Below are 7,061 nucleotides of genomic sequence, written 5' to 3' on the forward strand. Positions count from 1 at the left end.
AGACGGCCGCCTAGGCTTGACTAGGTGCTAGGCACCCCTAGGCCGTGGTGATTTCAGCCCTAGGCTGTTTTTAGTCGACCGACCGACTAACCGGCCGACTAGGCGTCGAGTTGGGCGCCTAACTCAGTCGAGTCAGGCACCTAACTCGACCGAGTCGGTGCCCAACTCAGCCGAGCTGGCACTCAACTTGGCTGAGAGATTTTTTTTTGCCAACTTGGCTCTTCTATATTTTTCCAACCATGTTCTCAACTAACCATCTAACATAGGCATTTGACTAGTTTGAGAACTCTTAACCCTAAGTAGGAAAAAGTTGAGACAATATATTCGAATTACTCGGCTGCCTAGGCATTAGGTGTCCCCGAGCGCCCGATTAGCACCTAGTGCCTTCTGCAACATTCCTATGAAATGCTTATCCACCTCAATGTGTTTGTTCTCTTCATTCAAGGGGAACTGGATTATTGGAAATATGAATATGAATAGTTGTCCAATTGTTGTACCATGGCTCAATGCTCTTATGTGTTTTAATGATAAATTAGTTCAACTATATGGCTCTGTTTTATCCATAACATGATATTTAGATTCTGCACTCGACTTTGCAATCTCACACACTTGACTTCTTGCTCTTTCACAGTACCAAGTGTGTTTTTTCCCCGCAAGCACACAATACCTTGTTGTTGATCTCTTGTTACTCAATGAACCAGTCCAGTTAGCAGCATCACAGAATGTTTCAATACTTGTATTGTATGTCCATGATCAACATTATGCAATATTCCTTTATTCTAGTGCACCCACTCTTTGCAAATTTGACAATTGAAATATTTTCTTCCAAAAAGGTTGAATCCTCAACGCCGGCCTGACAGAGCATTGAGAGAATGTAAATCATGGTAACTCAGCTGAACATAAAGGTTAGACCTTTGTTTACTGCGCACAAGGAGTTCCCCTCACTTTGAGAGGTTGCTCCCATACTGCTGCTGCTGAGACTCGATCTCTGATTTTTCTTCCCAAACTTCATCATTGTGATCAACTGAATTGCCCATGCAGGCAACAATTGAAATATTGTTGCTTCTCATTGATGCTAGCCTATCCAAACAACCTCAGAAGTAAGCTTATTTTTATGAGAGAATGTTGTAACATAATCCACAACATACATTTGAGCATATCTCTTTGCTGCCAATCATGCCTTTAATCGAGCTGTTTGTGTGTGTTGTGTGGTAAATAAATGCTACAAAGATACAAGCAAATTGTCTTTTGAGAGTAGCTTAGAAGTTAAAACTAGCTATAATGAGTGCATAGTGTGATGCAATGGTAAAGCATAGATTAAGCAATTAAAAGAAACAAATAAGAAATGCAATGGAAGGGAAAAGGACTCACACTTGCCCTATCACTGCTATGATGCCAAAGAGTGTGCATGTGAAGGTGTCTTATTCTCATAGCAACAAAGGCACTCTAAGAGAAAGTATATAATTTGATTCAACAATAATAATACAATTTCATTAAAATTCCCTTTCACAGAACATCCCAAAGAGCATCCACATTTGGAGTTTTTTGTTGGTCTTTGTCGAAATAAAAAATCATGCATTGGTTTTTGATAAATGGAGAGCATAATTTTTCATTAATTTTTTCTCATACAAATCAAGGATTTTTGTAGGTCCCAATCAAAAGTCAAATGAAGCATTCTCCAACACTATTCACTGTAGGTTTTCTCTTCTTTTTTCTTTTTCTTTTTCTTCCCTTTTCTCTCTCCCCTCTCTCATCCTTGCACATGTAGCTAGACAAAAACCACAAAAAATTTGCTACTATTGAGGTTGCTCTAATAAATCCAATCAAAATCTCTATGAAATCCAAATCAATCAAGCATGATATGCAAGGGCATAGGTAACTAGTCAATCATAAAGAGGTTTTGATTGGGTACATTATAGATTGTGAAAGTAAAATAAAAAAAAGTTAATGGAAGCAATGAAACCCATAATTCTATAAAATAGAGAGATTAAGATTATTAAAAAAAAACATTATCTATTAATGATAGAAATTTTTGAACTACAAGGTTATTAGGCCTTGAAATGAATATTAAAGCTCTCAATCTACCCAAATCTATTCTTATTCTACTTATTCTTCAATTGGACTTTCCAACATTGAAGTATGATAAAAACACCGAACAGTGGTCATTTGGAATGAGTTGCAACTTCGAACACTTTTGTTCCATTTTCGCATTATGAATTATCTACAGCCTTCAACTGCAAAGCAGCAATTTAGGTTCATCAAGAAATGTTGTAATCATTTCCATAGCTTCATTTTGGCTCCTAAAAGCATCATTGTGGATATATAGCCTCCAATCTTGATCAAAACATGCATAATTCTTATGACCATTTGCTTCAATATTACGTAAACACAAACAATACTCAATTAAATGAAAAAAATTGAGACACAACCCATCTAGCTTAGCTTTCATGACATACAACTATTTAGGGAAAAATGATATAGTCTAATCGGAAAATAAGTAAATAATGGCACGAGAAGATCATGAAGTGACTGTATGAAACAAAAGAAGTAATGGAGTAAACACAACATCATGTACCTTTCCTAGGGATGATATGAAAATCTAAGCCAGTATAATTGACGACAATTCTAGTAAGAGAAGTGGTGGTCTATCGACTACTGTGAAATTACTGGTCCTCGACAATTTTTCTTGACCAATTAAGTCCTCGATTTTGAAAATTTTAACCATTTTGGTCCTCCGTTTATTTTACCGTTTGATATCCGTTAAATCGGGACCAAATGCATGGGTAATTTCACTATAGTCAAGGGACCATTTCAGTCAAAAATTAATTACCGAAATGGTCCCTTGGCTATAGCAAAATTATCATTTTGGTCCCGATTTAACGGATGTTTAACACCAAAATAAACGGAGGACCAAATTAGTTAAAATTTTCAAAGTCAAAGACTTAATTGGACAAGAAAATTTGTCGACGACCAAATTGGTAATTTTGCAATAGTCGAGAGACCATTTCGATAATAAACTCGTGCAACTATACACACACACTTGGGAGCAATAAATGGCTCCACCCGTTGTATGGGAAACCCCCATTTAGGGGAAGTCTTGGCGGTCAGGGAGGGTTTGTCCTGGCTCAAGGATAGATAAAGGCTGGCAACGAGTTACAATAGCAGAAATGGATTGCCTTAATGTTTGTCAACTCCTAAACGTTCCATCTCCAGATTTCTCATATGCGGGCTGTGTCATAGATGGTTGTTGAAAATTGGCTAGGCACTTTGATTCAATGTCCTACCGTTTTATCCGTAGATCAACGAATGTGTTAGCCCATACTTACTCTTGCTAGGGCAGCAGATTCTCAGTCTGGTCATTACGTTAGGCATTTTACTATTCCTCGTATTCATCACTTTTTTTTCTGAGTAATTATCATTCTTCTTTTTGTTTTCAAAAAAAAAAGATCTTTAACTATTGAAAATGTGTCATTTTTAGTCTTAAAAGAGGTTTTAAAATGATTTTTTGTTGATTTTGACTAAAATTTGTTAATTTTAGATTATGAGGACCAAATTTAAAGTTGAAGTGCTATTATATTGCAAGCTTTGTATCTCCGATCCATGTACCTCTTTGATCATTGAATTTCCTTCACTTAGCCCATATTGGATGTCAATTTTAGTTCAAATTAAATTAATGAGCTAACATAATAAGACTGAAAATTTAAAGGTTAGGGTAACAAAATTTAATTTGATAAAATATAATATAATCTAATTAGTCCAAAATGGATAAACTTGATCCCTTAGCTTGAATGACCTAGTATGAAATTTAGTGGCTAGTTTAATAGCACAAACCCCTCAAGGGCTCAAGGCTACTCTTTGTGGTTTACCGAATTGATGTGGAATAAAATATGCAAAGAGAGTTTGTAAATAAGTTCATTTTTAGCATTTTTTTATTAAATTTTTAAATAAAATTTTAATAAGTAAATTAATAAATTTATTACAAATAAATTATTTTTATGAAAATAAATAATGAAAAATTTAAAAATAATAATTATCCAAAAAAGAAAACCTTATTTTTTTCCAAGCTGAAATATATATTATCAAAATGGAAAATAGGAAAAAAATTCCAATTTCATAACTTTAGGGGTGTGTATTTGTATACGGTGAATTTTCTCTCTCGGTCGTGTGTCGTGCTCTCTTCTTCTCGTGCATTTTACGGGTTGTATACGTTTTCTTGTATCTAGTGTCTGGTGGTGGTATGATGGTGTCAACGGCTGAGGCGATCGAAGAAAGGTGCGCAGCGCTTACCCTGGAGGAGGAGGAGGAGATCGGAGGGCTGGTTGTAGGGGCAGAGGATGTATGTGTGAGGAGGTTCAAAGCTTTAAGTTTGCTGCGGTGGGACGACTCTTGACTGATCGTCCTATCAAGTTTCCGATTGTGCGGGATACTATGGCGGGTGTCTGGAGGCCAGGGAAAGGGGTCACCATTAAAGAACTCCAACATAACTTGTTCCTTTTTCAGTTTTATCACGAGTTTGATTTGACGAGGATCCTCGAGGACGGCCCTTGGTCGTTTGAGCAGAACCTGTTGGTGGTGTAGCGCCTGGCGGAGAATCAATCACCTCTCTCCGTTGCACTCACAGCTGCTGAGTTTTGGGTGCAGGTCCATAACCTCCCTATGGGATTCATGTCAGTCCGTGTGGCGGAGGCGATTGGCGGTTTTGTGGGTCGCTATATTAAGGCTGACCAATCCAACTTCGATGGAACTTGGAAAACATTCATGCGAATCAGGGTGGAGATTGATGTGGCGAAGCCCCTGAAACGTAAGATGAAGCTGAAGAAGAACGGTGGTGAGTGGGTTTGGGTGGAGTTCCGGTATGAGCAGTTACCTACCTTCTGTTTCCTGTGTGGCCTTCTGGGGCATTCAGATCACTATTGTGAGAAGAATTTTGAAGACGAAAGGATGGAGGGGGAGAAGCCGTATGGGGTGTGGTTGAGGGCGGCGGGCCGGCGCCAGTCGTTAACGGTGGGGCAGCGGTGGCTTGTTGACAGCGCGAGGACACGTGGGAGTGGTGTGGCGGGAGACTCAGGGTCATCAATTGCTGTGGGCAACGTGGGGATGGGACATGGGGTGGCAGTTACGCCTACGTGTACGCCTATGGGAGATGTTTGCATGAGCCACGTTAATGAAAGTCATGTGCATGGGGTGGGTGCACTAAGTAGAGCAAACGTGGGTACTGAAGAGGGGGTCGTAATTGTGGATCAAAAAAAGCGACGTGTAGAGGAGAACGTGGGGGTTGAGGTTGGACAACTGTCCAGCATGGTAGGGGTGGAGGGAGTGGAATCAAACATTGAGTGTTTGGCGGGTGCTGCGGTGCAGGCCCGCCGGGAGCAATGAGTTGCTTAGCCTGGAATTGTCGAGGGCTTGGCAACCAGTCGACAATTCGTGTTCTTCTGGACATAGTCCAGCGTAAGAGGCCGCAATTGATCTTTCTTAGTGAGACTCTCTGTGATGTAAATAGACTAGAAGGGATCCGACGTCAATTAGGATGCATTGGTTGCTTAGGAGTGAGTTGCGAGGGGAGGAGTGGTGGTCTGGCATTAGTCTGGAAGGAGGGGTTGGAGGTTGATGTACTTGGGTACTGTAAGAACTACATTGATGCAAGGGTATGAGTTGGAGGGGAAGGTGACTGGTGGCGTTACACGGGGTATTATGGGCCCTTATGAGGTATCTCTCTAACCTTTATTCAATGCCCTGGGTTTTAATGGGTGACTTTAATGATTTGTTGAAGCCAGAGGAGAAGAGGGGGAGGGCTCCTCATCCTCCTTGGCTTTTAAGGGGTTTTCGTGAGGCGGTGTTTGAATGTGGGCTGGTGGACTTCGCGTTCGATGGTTACTAGTTCACTTGGGAGAGAGGGAGAGGGACGGTGGCGTGGGTAGAGGAGAAGCTCGATAGGATTTTGGTCAATGAAGCTTGGTTGGACTTGTTTAGGGATGCCAAGGCGTGTTCCCTAGAGGGTCCAGCGAGTGATCATCTGCCACTGCTCTTGACCCCGGCAATGGTGGTTAGGCGGTGGTGCAGGGGTGGCTTTAAATTCGAGAATGTGTGGGTTCGGGAAGCTGAGTGTAGGGAGGTGGTTGGTAGGAGTTGGGATAGTGGTGTGGGGATTGGGATTCTGCAGAAGGTTGAGAAATGTGGGCAGGAGTTGCAGGTATGGGATAGGAGTCGTGTGAGGGATTTTGCAGGCCGGTTAGAACGTTGCAGAAGGCGCATGGAGTTCTTGCGTTTACGGGGGGATAGTCGAAGCCGACAGGAGTTGGTAGAGGTTCAGCGGGTATATCTAGATATCCTTGAACAGCAGGGTGCGGTTTGGCGACAGAGGGCGAAAGAATTTTGGTATAAGGAGGGTGACATGAACACCAAGTTTTTTCATAATTCTGTCAGAAGTCGCAGGCGACGCAATACCATTACCAGGTTGCGGGATGATGCGGGGAACTGGATCTCAGGTTCGCCCGATTTGGGATCGCACATGGTTGGATATTTTGAGGATTTATTTACCTCTAGTCGAGGTGATATGAGTCCTATACTAGAATGCGTTACTGGCCATGTTTCTGATGATCAGAATGCCATGTTGTTGAGACCGATCTCGGCGGAAGAGGTGTGGGCAGTGGTGAGAAGTATGCATCCCGACAAATCACCCGGGCCGGACGGGATGAGCCCGAGGTTTTATCAAAACTTCTGGGACATTGTGGGTACAGACGTATGCATGTTGTGCAGGAGCTTTCTGGAGTTAGGCACACTACCGGAAGGGATCAATAAGACTAATATCGTCCTTATTCCTAAAAAGGTGAGGCCGGAGACCATGCGCGACCTATGACCCATTGCGCTTTGCAATGTGTTGTACAAGATCGTAGCGAAGGTTCTGGCAAACCGACTTAAATCATTATTGCATGGATTGATCTCATTGAACCAGAGTGCGTTCGTGCCTGGACGCTTAATCACAGACAATGTGATGGTCGCTTTTGAGACGCATCATTTTTTGAAGCGGAAGAGACAAGGGGGGGGGGGGGGGGGGTTTAAAG

The 7,061-nt window shown here is 41.8% G+C and overlaps 1 long non-coding RNA gene across 1 annotated transcript; it reads left to right on the forward strand.

Moving 5' to 3' along the window:
* Positions 1-645: 645 nt before the first annotated feature.
* Positions 646-1,241, forward strand: LOC116024990. Its single transcript, XR_004099559.1, has 2 exons — positions 646-741; positions 834-1,241. It is a non-coding gene; the product is annotated as an uncharacterized LOC116024990 (long non-coding RNA).
* Positions 1,242-7,061: the final 5,820 nt, after the last annotated feature.

This window comes from Ipomoea triloba, chromosome 7 (assembly GCF_003576645.1).
Source record: "Ipomoea triloba cultivar NCNSP0323 chromosome 7, ASM357664v1".
In the NCBI taxonomy this organism is placed as follows: Eukaryota; Viridiplantae; Streptophyta; class Magnoliopsida; order Solanales; family Convolvulaceae; genus Ipomoea; species Ipomoea triloba.